Here is a 20,664-nt window from a genome sequence, read left to right as displayed (position 1 = left end):
ACTTCAGTGGGAGCCCCAATATCACAGGGACATTGGTTATGACTTTAACTACAGATCCTGTTATGCAGTGAAGTAGTCTTACCTGTTCCATCTCTTTGCCACAAGACTTGCTACCATTGCAGAGACTAAGACCCATGTTTAGTTTTGGGACCTGTACATGAATAGAATTCCTCACCATAATAGCTGTGTTAATCAAGGTCACATGAAGATTACTTGGCAGAGAGAAGGGGCAATAGAAAGTTGGAGGCCAGTGAGGCAGGGGCTGCTTGGAGAGTCTGTACCTGTGTGACTTACAGAGGCAGCCTTTCAGAGACCCAGGAAAACCACATTTGCAAAGTGGTAAATGGGAATGCAGTAATTCTCACCACATAATAATTCTCCCCATTACCCCGGCATTTGCTAAACAGCTTTTTAAATGCACAAGCTTCCTTGGCATGTTCAAAACATGATTTGAATTATAGAAATGTGATTTACAAACAGTCCTTCAGAAGCACATAAAACAAGCTCTGTTTGGATGCATTACCCAGGGACCCCTGGCAGTCATTGTCTTTCCCATTAAATCTTCCTCTTAATTGAGACTTTACCTGCATGGCTATGTTTGCTGTAGTAAATCTCTAGATGACTGTGTTTCTTGTATGCTTAAGGGAATAACAGCTTAGAGTTAAACTCAGGGTACTCCAATTTGGGAAGACTGCCTTTTGTGTGTTTAATAAATTCTTTATTTTGGAATAATTGTGGATTTACAGAAAAATGATAAAGGTAGTACAGAGAGTTGCCAGATACTCCTTACCTAGATATCCCCATTGTTAACATCTTACATTTTCAAGTTGTATTTGTCAAAATGAAGAAGCTGCCATTGTTACTTTACTATTAACTGATCTTTGGACTTTATTTGAATTTAACCAATAGCTCCTTTTGAAGTGAAAGTGAAACTTGATTCAGAGTGAAGGTCTGGAGTTTAAAAACCATCAGAAGCTATATCTGTGCTCTTTGACACATGCCCAGTACTGTCCATGTAAAGGCAGTAGCTTCTATTTTAGATGGGATTTTGATATAGCTTTCTTTTGAACATTTCTGTATGGTCTCAATATTTGATATAGCTGAACTCCTCTTATCCATGTGACCTCATTTTTGTTGATTGATTCTGTTAGTTTTTTTTTTTTTTTTAACAAACACTTCCCCTATCCCTTCTCCCCATTTGTGATGACCTCTGATCTACCTTCTATCTCTGCAGATTTTTTATTTCTGGTCATCTCTAGTAAGTGACATCATACAGTCTTTGCCCTTCTGTGCCTTGTTTGTTTTACTGAGAATATGTTTTCAAGGTTCTTCCATGTCGTGATATGCCTCCTAACTTCATACTTTCTTATGGCTGAGTAATATTCCATTGTGAATAAGCACCACATTTTGCTTATCCATTCATTTGTGGATGGACACTTGGGTTGCTTCCACCTTTTGGCTATTGTAAATAATGCTGCTATGAATACTGGTGTACAAGTACCTATTTGAGATCCTGTTTTCACATTCTTTAGGTATATCCCTAGGAGTAGAATTGCAACTCATGTGGTAATCCTATAGTTAACTTTTTGAGGAACTACATCATTTTACATTCCCACCAATGGTGCATGAGAGTTACAGTTTCTCTGCATTCTCACAAATGCCTGTTATCTTCCATTTTTAAAATAATGGGCATCTTTATGGGCCAGCCACAGTGACTCAGTGGCAGAGTTCTCGCCTGTCATGTTGGAGACCAGGGTTCAATTCCCAGTGCCTGCCCATGTTAAAAAATAATAATAATAAGCATAAACAATAGATATCTTTGTGAATATGAAGTGATATCTCATTGTGGTTTTGATTTGCATTTATCTAATGGCTAATGATGTTGAGCATTTTTTCATGTGCTTATTGGCCATTTGTACACCTTCTTTGGAGAAATGTGTATTGAAGTGCATTGCCAATGTTTTAATTGAGTTGTTTATCCTTTGTCATTCCATTGCAAAAGCTCTTTATATATTCTTGATAGTAAGCCTTCATCTGATCTATGGTTTATAACTATTTTCTCCCATTATATACGTTATCTTTTCATTTACTTGATAATTTCCTTTGATGCACAAAAGTGTTTCTATTAGTTTTAACCTAGATAGTGATGGAAAGGAATGTTTTTTGGGCATGAGAATACCTTGAAGCATCTCCAGTATTTCTCTTAAAAGAAATAATGATTTATTTGTCAAAAATAAAAATTAAGTTAAACTTTATAATGATGTTCTACCCCTCTCTCTTTCCTCTTTTTTGTTCAGTTTTTCATTTATTTTTATTAGGTCTTTAAAATATAAAATATTTGCTTTGGGGAAATACTTTTTTTTCTTTCTAAGTATTTACTCAGAGACCAGCTATGAAGGAGTAATAAATGAAAGTGGAAAAGAAGACTTGGCCCAGGGTGATAGTGGATATAAATGGCCCTAGTGGATGATAAAACAGTGTGACCAATTATAGATTGACCTTACTTGCTTTGTGTGATAGAATCTTTTTTTTATTAATTAAAAAAATTAACTAACACAACATTTAGAAATCATTCCATTCTACATATGCAATCAGTAATTCTTAATATCATCACATAGATGTATGATCATCATTTCTTAGTACATATGCATCGATTTAGAAAAAGAAATAGCAAGACAACAGAAAAAGAAATAAAATGATAATATAGAGAAAAAATAAAAATAAAAATAAAAAATACAAAAAATTATATAATAAAAAAACAAAAAAAACTACAGCTCAGATGCAGCTTCATTCAGTGTTTTAACATAATTACATTACAATTAGGTAGTATTGTGCTGTCCATTTTTTTTTTTTAGAAATCATACCATTCTACATATGCAATCAGTAATTCTTAACATCATCACATAATGCATGATCATCGTTTCTTAGTACATTTGCATCGGTTTAGAAGAACTAGCAATATAACCGAAAAAGATAAAGAATGTTAATATAGAGAAAAAAATAAAAGTAATAATAGTAAGAACAAAACAAAACAAAACAGAAACCTATAGCTCGGATGCAGCTTCATTCAGCGTTTTAACATGATTACTTTACAATTAGGTATTATTGTGCTGTCCATTTTTTAGTTTTTGTATCTAGTTCTATTGCACAGTCTGTATCTCATCAGCTCCAATTACCCATTATCTTACCCTGTTTCTAACTCCCGCTGAACTCTGTTACCAATGACATATTCCAAGTTTATTCTCGAGTGTCGATTCACACCATTGGGACCATACAGTATTTGTCTTTTAGTTTTTGGCTAGACTCACTCAGCATAATGTTCTCTAGGTCCATCCATGTTATTAAATGCTTCATAAGTTTATCCTGCCTTAAAGCTGCATAATATTCCATCGTATGCCTATACCACAGTTTGTTTAGACACTCATCTGTTGATGGACATTTTGGCTGTTTCCATCTCTTTGCAATTGTAAATAACGCTGCTATAAACATTGGTGTGCAAATGTCCGTTTGAGTTTTTGCCCTTAATTCCTTTGAGTAGATTCCCAGCAATGGTATTGCTGGGTCGTATGGCAATTCTATATTCAGCTTTTTGAGGAACCGCCAAACTGCCTTCCACAGTGGTTGCACCATTTGAAATTCCCACCAACAGTGGATAAGTGTGCCTCTTTCACCGCATCCTCTCCAGAACTTGTCATTTTCTGTTTTGTTGATAATGGCCATTCTGGTGGGTGTGAGATGATATATCATTGTGGTTTTGATTTGCATTTCTCTAAAGGCCAGGGACATTGAGCATCTCTTCATGTGCCTTTTGGCTATTTGTATTTCCTCCTCTGAGAGGTGTCTGTTCAAGTCTTTTTCCCATTTTGTAATTGGGTTGGCTGTCTTTTTGTTGTTGAGTTGAACAATCTCTTTATAAATTCTGGATACTAGACCTTTATCTGATATGTCGTTTCCAAATATTGATTCCCATTGTGTAGGCTGTCTTTCTACTTTCTTGATGAAGTTCTTTGATGCAAAAAAGTGTTTAATTTTGAGGAGTTCCCATTTATTTATTTCCTTCTTCAGTGCTCTTGCTTTAGGTTTAAGGTCCATAAAACTGCCTCCAATTGTAAGATTCATAAGATATCTCCCTATATTTTCCTCTAACTGTTTTATCGTCTTAGACCTAATGTTTAGATTTTTGATCCATTTTGAGTTAACTTTTGTGTAGGGTGTGAGATATGGGTCTTCTTTCATTCTTTTGCATATGGATATCCAGTTCTCTAGGCACCATTTATTGAAGAGACTGTTCTGTCCCAGGTGAGTTGGCTTGACTGCCTTATCAAACATCAAATGTCCATAGATGAGAGGGTCTATATCTGAGCACTCTATTTGATTCCATTGGTTGATATATCTATCTTTATGCCAATACCATGCTGTTTTGACCACTGTGGCTTCATAATATGCCTTAAAGTCAGGCAATGCAAGACCTCCAGCTTCGTTTTTTTTCCTCAAGATGTTTTTAGCAATTCAGGGCACCCTGCCCTTCCAGATAAATTTGCTTATTGGTTTTTCTATTTCTGAAAAATAAGTTGTTGGGATTTTCATTGGTATTGCATTGAATCTATAAATCAATTTAGGTAGGATTGACATCTTAACTATATTTAGTCTTCCAATCCATGAACACGGTATGCCCTTCCATCTATTTAGGTCTTCTGTGATTTCTTTTAGCAGTTTTTTGTAGTTTTCTTTATATAGGTTTTTTGTCTCTTTAGTTAAATTTATTCCTAGGTATTTTATTCTTTTAGTTGCAATTGGAAATGGGATTCGTTTCTTGATTTCCCCCTCCGCTTGTTCATTGCTAGTGTATAGAAATGCTACAGATTTTTTAATGTTGATCTTGTAACCTGCTACTTTGCTGTACTCATTTATTAGCTCTAGTAGTTTTGTTGTGGATTTTTCCGGGTTTTCGACGTATAGTATCATATCGTCTGCAAACAGTGATAGTTTTACTTCTTCCTTTCCAATTTTGATGCCCTGTATTTCTTTTTCTTGTCTAATTGCTCTGGCTAGAACCTCCAACACAATGTTGAATGATAGTGGTGATAGTGGACATCCTTGTCTTGTTCCTGATCTTAGGGGGAATGTTTTCAATTTTTCCCCATTGAGGATGATATTAGCTGTGGGTTTTTCATATATTCCCTCTATCATTTTAAGGAAGTTCCCTTGTATTCCTATCTTTTGAAGTGTTTTCAACAGGAAAGGATGTTGAATCTTGTCAAATGCCTTCTCTGCATCAATTGAGATGATCATGTGATTTTTCTGCTTTGATTTGTTGATATGGTGTATTACATTAATTGATTTTCTTATGTTGAACCATCCTTGCATACCTGGGATGAATCCTACTTGGTCATGATGTATAATTCTTTTAATGTGTTGTTGGATACGATTTGCTAGAATTTTATTGAGGATTTTTGCATCTATATTCATTAGAGAGATTGGTCTGTAGTTTTCTTTTTTTGTAACATCTTAGCCTGGTTTTGGTATGAGGGTGATGTTGGCTTCATAGAATGAATTAGGTAGTTTCCCTCCGCTTTGATTTTTTTGAAGAGTTTGAGGAGAGTTGGTACTAATTCTTTCTGGAATGTTTGATAGAATTCAGATGTGAAGCCGTCTGGTCCTGGACTTTTCTTTTTAGGAAGCTTTTGAATACTGATTCAATTTCTTTACTTGTGATTGGTTTGTTGAGGTCATCTATGTCTTCTTGAGTCAAAGTTGGTTGTTCATGTCTTTCCAGGAACCCATCCATTTCCTCCAAATTGTTGTATTTATTAGCGTAAAGTTGTTCATAGTATCCTGTTATTACCTTCTTTATTTCTGTGAGGTCAGTAGTAATGTCTCCTCCTCCATTTCTGATCTTATTTATTTGCATCCTCTCTCTTTTTCTTTTTGTCAATCTTGATAAGGGCCCATCAATCTTATTGATTTTCTCATAGAACCAACTTCTGGCCTTATTGATTTTCTCTATTGTGTTCATGTTTTCAATTTCATTTATTTCTGCTCTAATCTTTGTTATTTCTTTCCTTTTGCTTGCTTTGGGATTAGTTTGCTGTTCTTTCTCCAGTTCTTCCAAATGGATAGTTAATTCCTGAATTTTTGCCTTTTCTTCTTTTCTGATATAGGCATTTAGGGCAATAAATTTCCCTCTTATCACTTCCTTTGCTGCATCCCATAAATTTTGATATGTTGTGTTTTCATTTTCATTCGCCTCGAGGTATTTGCTAATTTCTCTAGCAATTTCTTCTTTGACCCACTCGTTGTTTAGGAGTGTGTTGTTGAGCCTCCACGTATTTGTGAATTTTCTGGCACTCCGCCTATTATTGATTTCCAACTTCATTCCTTTATGATCCGAGAAAGTGTTGTGTATGATTTCAATCTTTTTAAATTTGTTAAGACTTGCTTTGTGACCCAGCATATGGTCTATCTATGAGAATGATCCATGAGCACTTGAGAAAAAGGTGTATCCTGCTGTTGTGGGATGTAATGTCCTATAAATGTCTGTTAAGTCTAGCTCATTTATAGTAATATTCAGATTCTCTATTTCTTTATTGGTCCTCTGTCTAGATGTTCTGTCCATTGATGAGAGTGGTGAATTGAAGTCTCCAACTATTGTGGTATATGAGTCTATTTCCCTTTTCAGTGTTTGCAGTGTATTCCTCACGTATTTTGGGGCATTCTGGTTTGGTGTGTAAATATTTATGATTGTTATGTCTTCTTGTTTAATTGTTCCTTTTATTAGTATATAGTGTCCTTCTTTGTCTCTTTTAACTGCTTTGCATTTGAAGTCTAATTTGTTGGATATTAGTGTAGCCACTTCTGCTCTTTTCTGGTTGTTATTTGCATGAAATATTTTTTCCCAACCTTTCACTTTCAACCTATGTTTATCTTTGGGTCTAAGATGTGTTTCCTGTAGACAGCATATAGAAAGATCCTGTTTTTTAATCCATTCTGCCAATTTATGTCTTTTGATTGGGGAATTCAGTCCATTGACATTTAGTGTTATTACTGTTTGGATAATATTTTCCTCTACCATTTTGCCTTTTGTATTATATATATCGTATCTGATTTTCCTTCTTTCTACACTCTTCTCCATACTTCTCTCTTCTGTTTTTTTGTATCTGACTCTAGTGCTCCCTTTAGTATTTCTTGCAGAGCTGGTCTCTTGGTTACAAATTCTCTCAGTGACTTTTTGTTTAAGAATGTTTTAATTTCTCCCTCATTTTTGAAGGATAATTTTGCTGGATATAGGAGTCTTGGTTGGCAGTTTTTCTCTTTTAGTAATTTAAATATATCATCCCACTGTCTTCTAGCTTCCATGGTTTCTGCTGAGAAATCTACACATAGTCTTATTGGGTTTCCCTTGTATGTGATGGATTATTTTTCTCTTGCTGATTTCAAGATCCTCTCTTTCTCTTTGACCTCTGACATTCTAACTAGTAAGTGTCTTGGAGAACGCCTATTTGTGTCTAATCTCTTTGGAGTGCACTGCACTTCTTGGATCTGTAATTTTAGGTCTTTCATAAGAGTTGGGAAATTTTCAGTGATAATTTCTTCCATTAGTTTTTCTCCTCCTTTTCCCTTCTCTTCTCCTTCTGGGACACCCACAACACGTATATTTGTGCGGTTCATATTGTCCTTGAGTTCCCTGATACCCTGTTCAAATTTTTGCATTCTTTTCCCGATAGTTTCTGTTTGTTTTTGGAATTCAGATGTTCCGTCCTCCAAATCACTAATTCTATCTTCTGTCTCTTTAAATCTATCATTGTAGGTATCCATTGTTTTTTCCATCTTTTCTACTTTATCCTTCACTTCCATAGTTCTGTGATTTGTTTTTTCAGTTTTTCTATTTCTTCTTTATGTTCAGCCCATGTCCTCTTAATGTCCTCCCTCAATTTATCGATTTCATTTCTGAAGAGGTTTTCCATTTCTGTTCATATATTCAGCATTAGTTGTCTCAGCTCTTGTATCTCATTTGAACTATTGGTTTGTTCCTTTGACTGGGCCATATTCTCAATCTTCTGAGCATGGACAGTTTTCTTCTGCTGCTGGCATCTGTGCATTTAGTCAGATTTCCCTGGGTGTCGGACCCAACAAGTTTGTAAGATTTTTCTGTGAAATCTCTGGGTTCTGTTTTTTTATCCTGCCCAGTAGGTGGCGCTCATGGCGCACGTTTGTCTGTAGGTCCCACCAGTAAAAGGTGCTGTGAATCCTTTAACTCTGGAAAACTCTTGCCATCCGGGAGGTTCGCTAACTGAAGCAGCTTGGAAGAGTTCCAGCCGGCCCGGGGTCCGAACACGGGGAGGGTCGCTGGCCGCCACAGCCCGGGAAAGCACCTGTCCGAATTTCCTAGTCAGCCCGGGGCGCCAAGCTTGGCAGGAGGGCGCCAGCCGCTACGCCCGCCTGGGGGAGTGCATGTTCCTGGGGAGTCACGGGTTTGGAAGGGGGCCCCCCATCACCGTTCTCTGTGGCCTGGGGATTTCCGATCCAATTCTCTCATTTGGTCTGGGGGGCCGCGTGTGGTGTGGGCGCCAACCGCCGCGGTTTGAGGGGACTGCCTGTCCAATTCTCCCAGCTGGTCCGGGAAAGGGGAAGGGAGTGACTCCGGCCACTTGCCACCCCTCCCGGTGAAGCCCGCACCCCTCGGCGATCTCACCACAGCGGTTTCTCTCAGCCATCCAGCCATTCCAGGATGGGGTACGTTGTCTTTTTTATCTCTATCATGGCTTCGGGAGCTGTTCTGTATCATTTCTACTCCCCTAGTAGCTGTCCTGAAGGAGAAACTAAGATCCGTGCATCTTACTAAGCTGCCATCTTCTCCGGAACTGACAATATATTTATAAGATTTGTATCCATAGCATACAGAGAGTGACCTTTCTTTGAATTGTTTCTTTTCCCTCTTAACCTCCTTTAAAACTAAAGAAAAATAAACAGATAGTAAAAAATATAAATCATTTCCCTGCTGATTTAAAGGTACATACCATGTTAAGAATAACAGGCCAATTTTTACTTTATATTCCTACAGTATTTTTGCTGTCCTCAACTAGAAATTGATGAAGAAGTTTAACTCTCACAATTCTTTTTGATGCTGTGAAGTTTAAGTTACTGTTTTCATTTTCAGTTGTTTTGATGGGATTGTTTTTTTATTTTTTTTTATTGCAAGGTTCCTGGATTTCAAGGAAGTGGGCAACCTGGGCTTTCCCTAAAGCTGGTGTGCCTTCCACATATAGCCAGGGGAATCCCAGCAGCAACTTGGCTGTCTCTTAGAGATCCTCATTCTGCTCAGAAATGAACTTTCCATGTGATGGTTGTTTTGCTTAGGAGTTCATGGTTGGAGATATATAAAGAAGAGTTTGAAAAAATTAAAACATTAAAAAAATCACCTTTACTATGGTATGTGTGTATCTACTGGACTTAGGAGCAGACACTCGCTTGCTGCTTGGAGAAAGGATGGGTAAATGGGTCTTAAGACAACACTGGCCCAGGCCAAGAGGGCACCATTTACAAGGCATGAGGCTCTGAGTTGGGGACTTGACAGAGTGAGGCTTAGCTGGCCAAGACGCCCATTTACAGCCTTCTGAGAGTTTGTGATGATGTAGGCTGTGCCACAGAACCAGATGTGGTGCTGGTGTGGAAGAGCAGCTGTTATCAGAGCTTTAGATGTCAGCAGGACTCCACATATCAAGCCAAAGCCTTCCCCATCTGTTAATCATTGGAAACCTGGCTAGTTACTGAGGATGGGAGAAAATACTTTCCCAGGCTCTAAATGTTGATTGATCATTTTGGAGTTCATGTTTAGAACTGAGTTCAGTTCTAGCCAGTTTGCATCACAAAATGCAACTTTCATCTTTAGACTGAGTTCTAGAGAACTGTAGTATTTATTTTTCCAGCACACTGAAGAATACACCTTGTGCCAATCAAATTGCAATTGCACATCATTGTTGTTTTCCCTTGTCCATTTAAAATGTATTCACTAGGGGTAATTTCCCCAGCTCCTAGGATAGTACCTTACTGCTGGTTGTTTCAAATTAGAATTAATTAGGGAGTTTCTGTTCCCTTCCCTTCCCTCCCATTGTATTTTTCTTTTGTTTCCTTTTCTGTTTTCTTCTTTTCATTCCATTCATGTATTTCACTTCTTTTCATTTTTAATGCATGTTCCTGAGGTCCACCTTTAGCAATTCTGCTTCAGCGGCTTGAGATTTGTTTGGGCTCTGGCATTCACCTTTAGCAATTCTGCTTCAGTGGCTTGAGATTTGTTTGGGCTCTGGCATTTTTTATTTTTAAGATCTCCAGGTGATCTAGTGTACACTGATCTAGATGAAAATTCTTGACTGGCCCAAGATTTTTCTACTCAGTGTTAGCAGACAATTCTGTATCTGATCATTTTAAGTTGCAAACATAAGTCTCAAAATGGATATAGTGTGTCCTATCTTAGATAGAAATCAAAACTCAGGCTTCCTCTAACAGCAGATCTTTCTTCTCTTCTCCAAGTTCTGATTGACTGTGTAGTTTAGGGGGCCAGATCTTGCTAACAAAGCCTCAGGCCCCTTCTGCTCAGGTGGAAGAAGATGAGCATGACAGGATAGAGAGAAGTTTGCTAGCTCTTGGCTTTGGGTTCTTGGACCTGATAATGCTCAATGCTGAGACACAGGCTTTCTCTTCTGGATACTTTGTGTGTTCCCTGGAAATTCTTCTCTTTGAAATCCTCTCTCCTACAGATCTCATGACATGGGCAAATGCTTCTCTACTATAGATGGTGGCTTGTAATTCCTTCCTCAGCTTCAAGGAATGCAGCTTTATCTCATTGGGGCCCCTCTAACTCTCTAGATGACTTCATCGGAAAGAATCCATTATTTTCCACACAAGCTTTCTTTCAAGTTACTTATGTCTGGTCCACAAGGAATACTCATGGTCCGTTGTCCTGAGCTTTTGTGAGCACAGGCCCAACCCACTTGCCACCTGCACCTTGCTGCTGCCTTAGCCTTCTTCAGGCATTTGTCCTCTGAGCCTTTTACTTACTGAGAAAATAGTTCAAGTTCTTAGAGCAGTTCCATGGAAGTCCCCTGGTGGCATCTTGGCATGACAACACTTCTCCCCAAAGAAACTTCTATTAACATTCTTCCTCTTTCTCTCCTCTTGGGCACCTCTTAATGTCCCAGTGTGAATCAGAGGTTTCAAAGTACACAGATCTGGTTCTCAGCCATTTCCTTTGTGATTTCTACTTATGAGTGTCTCACATTTACTTTGTTGTCAGTTACTGAGGCAGAAAGAGTCTCATTTATCCTCTTGTTACTCTGGAATCTTGGTATTCTGAAGGCATCTACAGTCCATGTAAGCAAACTGATCTCCTCATGCAATTCCTTCCAATGGAACATTCTACACTGATGGAAATGTTTTTGTCTGCGCTATCCACTATAGTAGCCATGAGCATTTGAACTATGTTTGATGAGACAGAGAAGCTGGATTCTAAATTTTATCAAATTTTAATGTAAACAACTACATGTGGCTTGTGGCTGTCATATTGGGTGACACAGTCCTTGAGTTTGATGCTCTGAAAACAAAGTTTGGAGGGTTCAGTTGAGATACTAAAAAAACAGGAAAGATGGTGGCAACTTACATCATTGAACTAAAAAAAAATGCCTGGCAAAGAGCATCGTTTATGGTGGCTTCATCATTTTAAGGATTCTCAACAATGAAACGGATGCATTACAGGTTTCAGAGATGCAGTGTAACTTTGCAAGCAAAATTTATGTAAGGAAAGGTCGGCACATGCACATTGAGCCAACACTTACAGTGGCCTGATCTGGAAGCCTAGGTATGGAGGGATATAGCATACATCCAAGAATGGATCCTGGATCACAGTCTCAGAAAACAGCATAACATTCCTGCTGCTCAGGGTGGGAAGTTTAGCCTATTAGACAACTGTCAGGAAGGGCAGGATTCATTCTTCAAGAGATAACATTGTAGCTCCATAAATCTAAATGCTGTTCTACACCACAAAAGGCAAGCAGGGAGAGATCTGTTTTTGCTAGAGGCACAGCTGGTGCTGCAGAAGAATTTGTGGATGCAAAAGATCAAGCTGCCTGTTAGCTGGCACTCTCATCTTTGAGATAAGAAGCAATTAGCCTGGTTGTTGTCAGCTTCCCAGCTTTCTGTAGTCACACTGCTTGGTGTTTAAGTGATGATTTATCTCAGTTTAATATTCTGAGCTTTCCATCCTTCTGTAGATCAATTTAGACTCTGGAGAACAAACACTCACCATGCTGAGAGCCAGCAAAAATTTGAACTTGGGTTTCCTGAGGTTTATCCACTCTGGGACTGGCAAGTAGACCTTATAAGGCAGGTCTTATAAGCCCAGGAAGTGATGGGCTGGGGACAGCCAGAGAGCTGGGGAATACCCATATAATAAAGGCATTCAAATTCAGTTTTTTCTTTTTTTTACTATCAGGCTAAATGGAACTTCTCTGTGCTGCATTGTGCTCAGAGGTCATAGCTTCCAGTGCTTATTCTTACTCTGTCCACTGTACTAAATTATTCTCCCTTTCAAACCTCTTTTCACTTCCTTTAGTTCTGCTTATTTTTCCTGCTTTACAGATAAGGGAGTTAAGGCTTAGAAAAGTGATAAATCTGCCCAAATAAGCCAAAGGAAGAAAAAGATGGGGCTGAATTAGTGAATCTTGTCTGTCTGACTTCGTCCTTAAACCCAAACATTTCACTCCTGAGATCTGTCCATGAGTGAGGAAAAAAAAACAAGGCACTGTGCTACTCACAGCAGTGCATAACAAAGCTGGAGACCACATAGATCCTGCAAAGCTGGAGATAAGGTACATGACTGGGGATATAAAACACAAACTCTCCCCCCAAAAGGAAAAAAAAACCCAATAACCCATAAAACAATAAAAGATGTAGAAACACTAGGGCTTTCATCCCATCCTTCGCTCCTATTTGCGATTGCCTTCAACCCTTGTGGTTGCATAGAGATCAGCCTCTAATTCCCAGGAATGTCCCACTTTGGGGCAGGCCCATCCATTTAAATTATGAGCATTATTCAGATGAAGATATGTACACTAATATCTACATATAGGCAAGAAATAATATGAGGCACTTCTTTGAATATTTTTTTTCATGAAAGCTGAATGAGCAGATACTAAGTTGAAAAAGTAGAACCTTTAAGATTTTACTTTTTAATGAGAACAATATAAAATTTTAGAGGTCACTTACTGTTAATCCAATTGACTCGTTCAGATTTGGTGTTTGAATTTGGAATTTTCAGCATAGTTCAGTTCCATTGTTTAAAAGGAAACTTTGGCATCATAGAAAGGGTTTGGACGCATGTGATTAAAGCATGAGTTTCTTCCTCTACTGACTGTAGTTTTGAACAATTTTCTTTACTACTCTGAACCTGTCTTTCCTTCTCTATCAAAAGTGGGAGTCCAGTCCTACTGTAGATGTTGTAAATGTGAGTATACCTGAAAGGTCCTAATTCAGTAGCAGACACCTGGTAGGCAGGTGTTCACTCGATAAGCATCATCCTTTTTTAAGGTGGGTACAGAGAGTAAAAGCATGAAGGTTCAAATCCACATCTTGCTTCCCTTTGTGTTGATGCTCTGTGACCATTAAGGAATTTTTAGACAACATTGACCTTGCCCTTCTTATACAGAAGCTTGAGCCTACCCAGAGGAGAGCCTCAGGACTCTGCCATTTTACTATGTAAGCTTTCTAGATGTGGCCTTACCAGGAGAAAACATTAAGACCACATTTGGTTCCCAAGGAGGGAATGTAAATGTAAGGTCTCTCTTGTACCTAAACTCTTTCTCCCTTTCCTTTTCCCCATTTGGAATAGGGCCCAAAGATATGCCTCTGGCCTCCCTTTTCACTATCCCCAAAGAATTTTGCAGCCATGGCCAGAGCTACCTCTATTTTTGGCTATCCAGCTATTTTTAATTTGGCTGTATGTTTCATTGAAAAGTTGTCCTCCTTTTTGCTAACTGGGGCCTTAACTCTCATAAAACTTTTCAGTTTGTTGTAAACCAGTGCTTCCTAAAAGTTAATATGCATTCAGATCACCTGGAGATGCTGGTAAAATGCAGATTCTGATTCTCTAGGCCTGAAGAAGGGCCTAAGACTGCATTTCCAGCAAGTACTCAGTGCTGATGTCGCTGGTCTGAAAATCACCCCTTTAATAGTGAGGATGGTATATTCCCTTCAGGTTATCACTGCCCCTCAAACCTGAGAGAGCCCCTAGAAGAATTACCAGGCATCTGTCAAGATTAGCTCACTGGTAGTCCCTGAGGAAATCAAGTAGTAATAATGACAAAATTATAGAAGAGATGATGCTCAGAAAGAGTTCTAATTAGTTTTGGCTAAATGTAGGGTAAATTCAGTACAGGCTCAAGAAGGCCTGGAAGAATGAATGACAATTAGAGAAAGCAGTTGCACACACGTAGACAGAGAGGTGGGAGTGGGTGGGCATCATGTTGGAACCTGGAACCTTTGTTAACATCTGGTGTTTTAATTTCCTGGGCTGCTGAAAGCAGATACCACAAAATATGTTGGCTTTGAACAATGGGAATTCATTAGTATAGTTTGGAGGCTGTGAGAATGTCTAAATGCCAAAGATTCCACTATCTTCTATTTAGCTTACAGGCCAAAAATAAAGATTTGCCTAAGATGAAATTGATCCACTCCATGGCTGTCATTGGAATTTGATCCTACATATAGAAATGTTCCTTTGTGAACATGAAATGGAGTGTTGGGAGACTGAGTGAAGATTAGAAGTGGTGAGATCTCCTATACCCCTTTTAAAGCAGAAATTAATGATGGGTGTGGGAGTGGGTGGGCATCATGTTGGAACCTGGAGCCTTTGTTAACATCTGGTGTTTTAGTTTCCTGGGCAGCTGAAAGCAGATACCACGAAATGTGTTGGCTTTGAACAATAGGAATTCATTAGCTTATAGTTTGGAGGCTGTGAGAATGTCTAAATTGAAACATCATCAAGGTGATGTTTATTGACCAAAGACTGACTGCCTGCAACCCTTGGCTCCTCTGCCACATGGGAAGGCACACAGAGGCACCTGCTAATCTCTCCCTTCTCTTCTGGGTTTCATTACTGTTCTAGTTTGCTAGCTGCCAGAATGCAACACACCAGAGATGGATTGGCTTTTAATAAAAGGGGATTTATTTCATTAGTTCTTCAGAGGAAAGGCAGCTTTCAACTGAGGTTCTTTCTTATGTGGGAAGGCACAGGGTAGTCTCTGCTGGCCTTCTTTCCAGGCCTCTGGGTCCCAACAACTTTCCCTGGGGTGATTTCTTCCTTCATCTCCAAAGGCCTGGGCTGAGCTGCGAGTGCTGAGATGAGGTATGCTGAGCTGCTTGGGCTGTGCTATGTTGAGCTCTCTCATTTAAGCACCACCCAATTAAATCAAACATCATTCATCACAGCAGGCACGCCTCCTAGCTGACTGCAGATATAATGAGCAACAGATGAGATTCATGTACCATTGGCCATGTCCACGGCAGCAGAGCCAGGTACTTCACCTGGCCAAGTTGACAACTGAATTTAACTACCACAATTACTTTCAGCTTCTTGCTTCCATGGTGTTCTCTCTTTTTGTCCAAATTTCATTCTCTTATAAGGACTACAGTAAGAGGATTTAAACCTACCCTGGATCACACTTCAACTGAAGCAACCTCATCAAATGGTCATACTTACAATAGGTTTACAAGCACTGGAATGGATTAGCTTTAAGGACATGACTTTCTGGGGTAGGTATATACAGTTCCAAACCACCACAGATGGCAAAGTTTCCAAGTGCTTTGAAGTTCAGATATTTCCATAAACAGGAAAATGTTTGCTCTTTAGGAGCAAGTCCTCTCATCTTCATCATTACCCAAATAATTTAATGTGTTAGTCTTGGAACAAACTCAGTCAAGGCACTAGATGATAAAGTACTATTGGCTTAATGCTCCACATTCTTTAGACAGTGCATAAAGAATGTCTCTATGGTCTACTCATTCAGGAAGAATGTCATGGTTTGAGAACACACATCTACACCAGCAGTGGGAGTTAGTGACTTATGCTTCCTAATGCAAAAGCAGTTGTCACCTATACAAAATGCATGCCAGGAGCAAACTATAAATATTGGTGGAGTTTTCCTCAAAGTTTCTTACTCCATGCCATTTTATCAAAAGACTCATGGTGTCTGCATGAACTACGACTCTCTGAGCACTTAGAATTATCCTAAACTGACAGATTTAGATTTGAATTACTTCATCTAAAGAACTTAAGGAGAAGAAATTTCTCCAAATATTATACATTAAGAAAATGTAGAGACCTGTTTGGTATATTATGTGAAAGTTCTTTGGGTGATGAGGTGCAAACACAGATTGCAAACCAGCCAAGAATGCATGAAAGGACAGCTTTGTTAGATCAAAGGTCCTGGAGTGGGAGAGGGGAGACTGATGGCAGCAGAGGAACCCATTGGGACTGGGGGAGAAGCCCACGTGGGTCCTGGGCTCTTGCTTTCCTTATGACCCACAGGGGATGGGTAGGGCTTTCTCATGGATACTGGGGCTTAGAAGATTCAAACTCTACAGCATGAAAAGCAGGAGCAGCAAGGCCCTTTGGGGAAGCTGAGAGCAGCATTTTACCATCCAAGCCATAGGGAAGTACCTGCCCTGTTAGTAAATTATGTGGCATGAGAAGGCAGAAGCTTCAAGGGGCCTTTTGGAAAAGAAGTGACGAGCAGCTCTTATCATCTGTGCTGGTTTGAAACTGCTATGTTCTCCAGAAGAGCCATGCTCTTTTAACCCAGTCTTGTGGGTGCAGACTTACTATGGGTGAGGCATTTTAATTAGATTGTTTCCATGGAGATGTGACTCTCCCATCCAAGTAGGGTCTTACTTAGTTTACTAAAGTTCTTAGAGCTCACAGAGGGAGAGAGTGCGAGCTCAGAGCCAACACAGAAAACAGAAAGTTGAAACCAAGACACAGACATTTGGAGATACTAAGCTAAAAGATGAAATCCAGAGTTTGCCCCAGAGAAGATAAGTGAAGATCCACAGAAGCTAAGAGAGGAGGTCACTGGAACCAGAAGTTGAAAGAAATGAAGCCCAGGAGCCGAGGGCCAGCAGATGTCACCATGTGCTTTCTCATGTGACCAAGAAACCCTGGGTGCAATCCATCTTTCTTGAATGAAGGTAGTATCTTCTTGCTGGTGGCTTAATTTGGACATTTTCTTGGCCTTAGAACTATAAATTTGTAACCTAATAAATCCCCTTTATAAAAGCCAGTCCAAAAAAAGGGGGGGGCAGGCTATGGTGGCTCAGGAGGTGGAGTACTCATCTGCCATGCTGGAGATCCGTGTTCAGTTCCTGGTGCCTGAAAAAAAAAGCCAATGCATTCCTAATATATTGGATTCTTGCAACTTTAGCAAACTGAAAAATTATCCAAACCATGTAGAGTTGCATGCTAATTGTGGTGACACCCAGGGCAGGGCTAGCTGGTCATTCAAAAAGGGAAATTTATGACTAAGCTAGACAGGAAGACAAAGCACAAAATGTAGTTTCTTTTGTGCCTTACAAGCTCTTCTGTCCCAGCCCTTGACACCAACACACACCCTGCTTTTTCCTTAAGCCATTTTTCAGGGCCCATTTCTTGTCATGAAAGTGAAAGAAAGCAAGTTCCACCTGCTGTTCTTCCTTAAATAATCAAGAAATGCATGGCTTGGCCATAGACTTAAAATAATCATGATAATTAAGGTTTATACTTAAATGACTTAAATCTCAGGAGTACCAATGTTAATAAATTCTGCTTTTCAAGGCTCCTGGGAGGTGCCAAAGTAAATGCTATTAACCTTTCTGATTGTATTGGAGACTCGGTGGTTACAGAAAAAGTGAAGACACTCTCAATGTTAATGCTAGATAGCAAATTAGTGGTTCAGCCAGAAATGAAACCCAGCCATCCAGAACCCCACTGTTTTCAGGTCCCAAGTTCAGCCTCCATTCAGAAAGAAGAAAATAAGGACCTGGAAGTGAAAATGTGGGTTGGGACACACTGTTGACAAAGCAAAAACCATTGAGTTAAAATGAATAAATCTTTTGCTATTGCTTTCTCATATGGAATCCTTTGAACTATTTTTCAAGATCACTCTGGAGTTTGCGAATAGAATTGAAAGAGAAGTGCTTTGTTTTGCTTGTTTCTCAATAGGGCATTAGAGGGAGACTTAAAACTTTAATGGAAGGAAACAGATGGGTCTTCCTGATCTCTGTCAATGTTTTCATCTTAGCACCTGAATGGAAAATGAACCCTACTTTTGGGCTCTCCCTTCTCCCACAAATTGTTTTCATCCTACAAATGTGGTTCCTCCTTATGTTTAGAGTCTGACAGATGCAGAATTTAACTTGATATAAGTAAGATATAAAGACCCTCAGCTTAGGTTATTTTGTGTGGAATTAAGAGCTTGATGAAATGCTTTGGTTTGATATTGTTGTGGAGAAGGGTGATTTTAGAAGCCTAAATGTGCTAAGAGTCTGTCCTTATTCAATAAGGAGCTTTGTCAAGACAACCTCTGTGGCTAGAATAGTTTCTAATGTTCTTTCACTTGGAGTGCCTGGTCCTCTTCCCATAATTCCTGACTATATTTGTTAGGGCAAAAACGAAGTCACGATGAGTGTAGCACCTTAAAATGCTCTGCAAACCTTCAGAAAATAGAATCTTAACATCAGACAAGCAGAGATTCATATTTGACCGTGCTCTTCTTTTATTTTGGAAGAAGTCATTGCTTCTGTGCTTGAGATGTGGAAGTATAATTTGCTGTTTATTTGGAATGCTACTTCAGTGGGGTTTTATGGCATCCCCATATCTCCATATTTTATTCCAGAGATTCTTAACATGAAGCTTTAGTACTTGATGCCCTTTCCTGTTACCTTAATCTGAGCTTTCTTACTTTTGGGGAGCTACTGGATAGTATTGAAGAAAGCATAAATCTTTCCATATCCCCACAATAAGTGCATTCTTGAAACTGATGCTATTCTTTTCTCTTCTGTTCATTTTCTTTTCATTGGATTGTTTCCCTCAGAGTCAGTGTTTGTCTTTGCTCATTTATCTTTTTGTTCTGAATAGCTCCAACAGGAGTTCCTAACTTTAAGAACCACTAGTGATATAGAATGAACATATATAAATTAAAGAAGAGGAAATAGAGATTAAGCTAAAAATGATAGGAGATTTTCAAAATTAGGCCATTTCCAGAAGTCTGAAAAGAAAATGATAATTTTTTTCTGTGTCTGCCTTTAAAATTATATTACTAGCTATCTCACTGTTGGAGTGTAAACATCATAGGAGGTTTTGCTTAACTGACAAGTTGCTAGCAGCAAAATTCTGTTCTTGATGAGCTGGGGTCAGCTGGAGTCACATAACCTCATTTTTCATAAACTCTACATTTTGTGCTTCCTAACTTGTGCCATGCTTCCTCAACCTTTGTATGAGAAGAGGTGTGTCTCTTTTGGGGCTACTCTACCCTCATCAGGCCAACCACAGTATTCTAGGGAGAAAACAAAACCAAAGCCCTGATATTCCTCCCACAAGGACTTTATGCTGGTTCCATAATCTTGCACTAAATTTGGCCATTACTGATAATGAACATAAAGTGACAATACTTTGCATGCAGCTAGAAAAATGAACTCTGGAAAAAACAGTCCTTTTTGGAAAAGTTTAGATGTTGCCTAATGGTTTTGCTGGTGCACTTGGTAGGTAAGGCATGCAGTGCTATAATTCTGATAAGTCTAAAAATGACCTGCTTTCAAGGGGTGCAAGGGAAGCTCAGTGGTAGAATTCTCTCCTGCTGCGCAGGAGACCCAAGTTTGATTCCCCACCCATGCATGCCCCCCCAAAACAAGCAAAACAAACCAACAGACAAAAAAATTCAACAAAATTGTGTTGTAATAATGAGATACTCACATGGTAAGATAAATGAAACATGACCCCACCATACAGCATACAAAAAAAAAAAAAGACCCGCTTTCTAGGTTTGGAGCTTAAGTATTTGTTTTTGGTCTCAGTTTTTTTCTGTACATCATTGAATTGACTCAGAGCTCTTGGATCTCCCTGGGGGCCCTGTGTGGGAAAGATGCTTGGGTTCACCTTTTGGATGATGCCCATTTAAACCTGTATGCCATGCATACTCACTAAGGCTGTTTAAATTTGTGTCTTAGGTAGATGTGGCTGAGACTGCTCAGAGCACTTTTGCCGTTCTGTGCACTGTTGACTGTGGGACTGCTTCTCCCTTGTGCAAGGCCCACTCATCAGTACAAAGTGCTGACCAACTCATCCCAGTTTGCCTGGGACTTTCCCATTTTCAACACTGAAAGTGCCATATCTGAGAAAAGCCATCTGTCCTGGGCAAGTGGAAACAATCTTCTCAGGACTGTCCCAGCTTTAAAACTTAAAGTTGAGTATCTCAGGAATTGCCTTAGTCCCAGGCAACTGGTATGGTGACCCATACAAATAAAAGTCCACATACCAATGTCCCAAGTCAAGAGACATACCTATGTCCTAAGTCGAGTTAATGGATTGTTACATAAAATTGATTCTATCCTTTTACCTTGATAAATATAAGTTCATAACACTCT

General features: G+C 39.1%; 1 protein-coding gene across 1 annotated transcript in view; it reads left to right on the top strand.

Annotated features, from left to right (window-relative positions):
• Positions 1–20,664, top strand: part of LOC143680355 (BDNF/NT-3 growth factors receptor-like) — a 159,330-nt gene that overhangs the window by 75,091 nt on the left and 63,575 nt on the right.

The sequence above is a fragment of the Tamandua tetradactyla genome, chromosome 4, assembly GCF_023851605.1.
Source record: "Tamandua tetradactyla isolate mTamTet1 chromosome 4, mTamTet1.pri, whole genome shotgun sequence".
Lineage (NCBI taxonomy): Eukaryota > Metazoa > Chordata > Mammalia > Pilosa > Myrmecophagidae > Tamandua > Tamandua tetradactyla.
The sequence above is the reverse complement of the archived record's forward strand: the minus strand, read 5'-3'. Positions and strand labels throughout refer to the sequence as shown.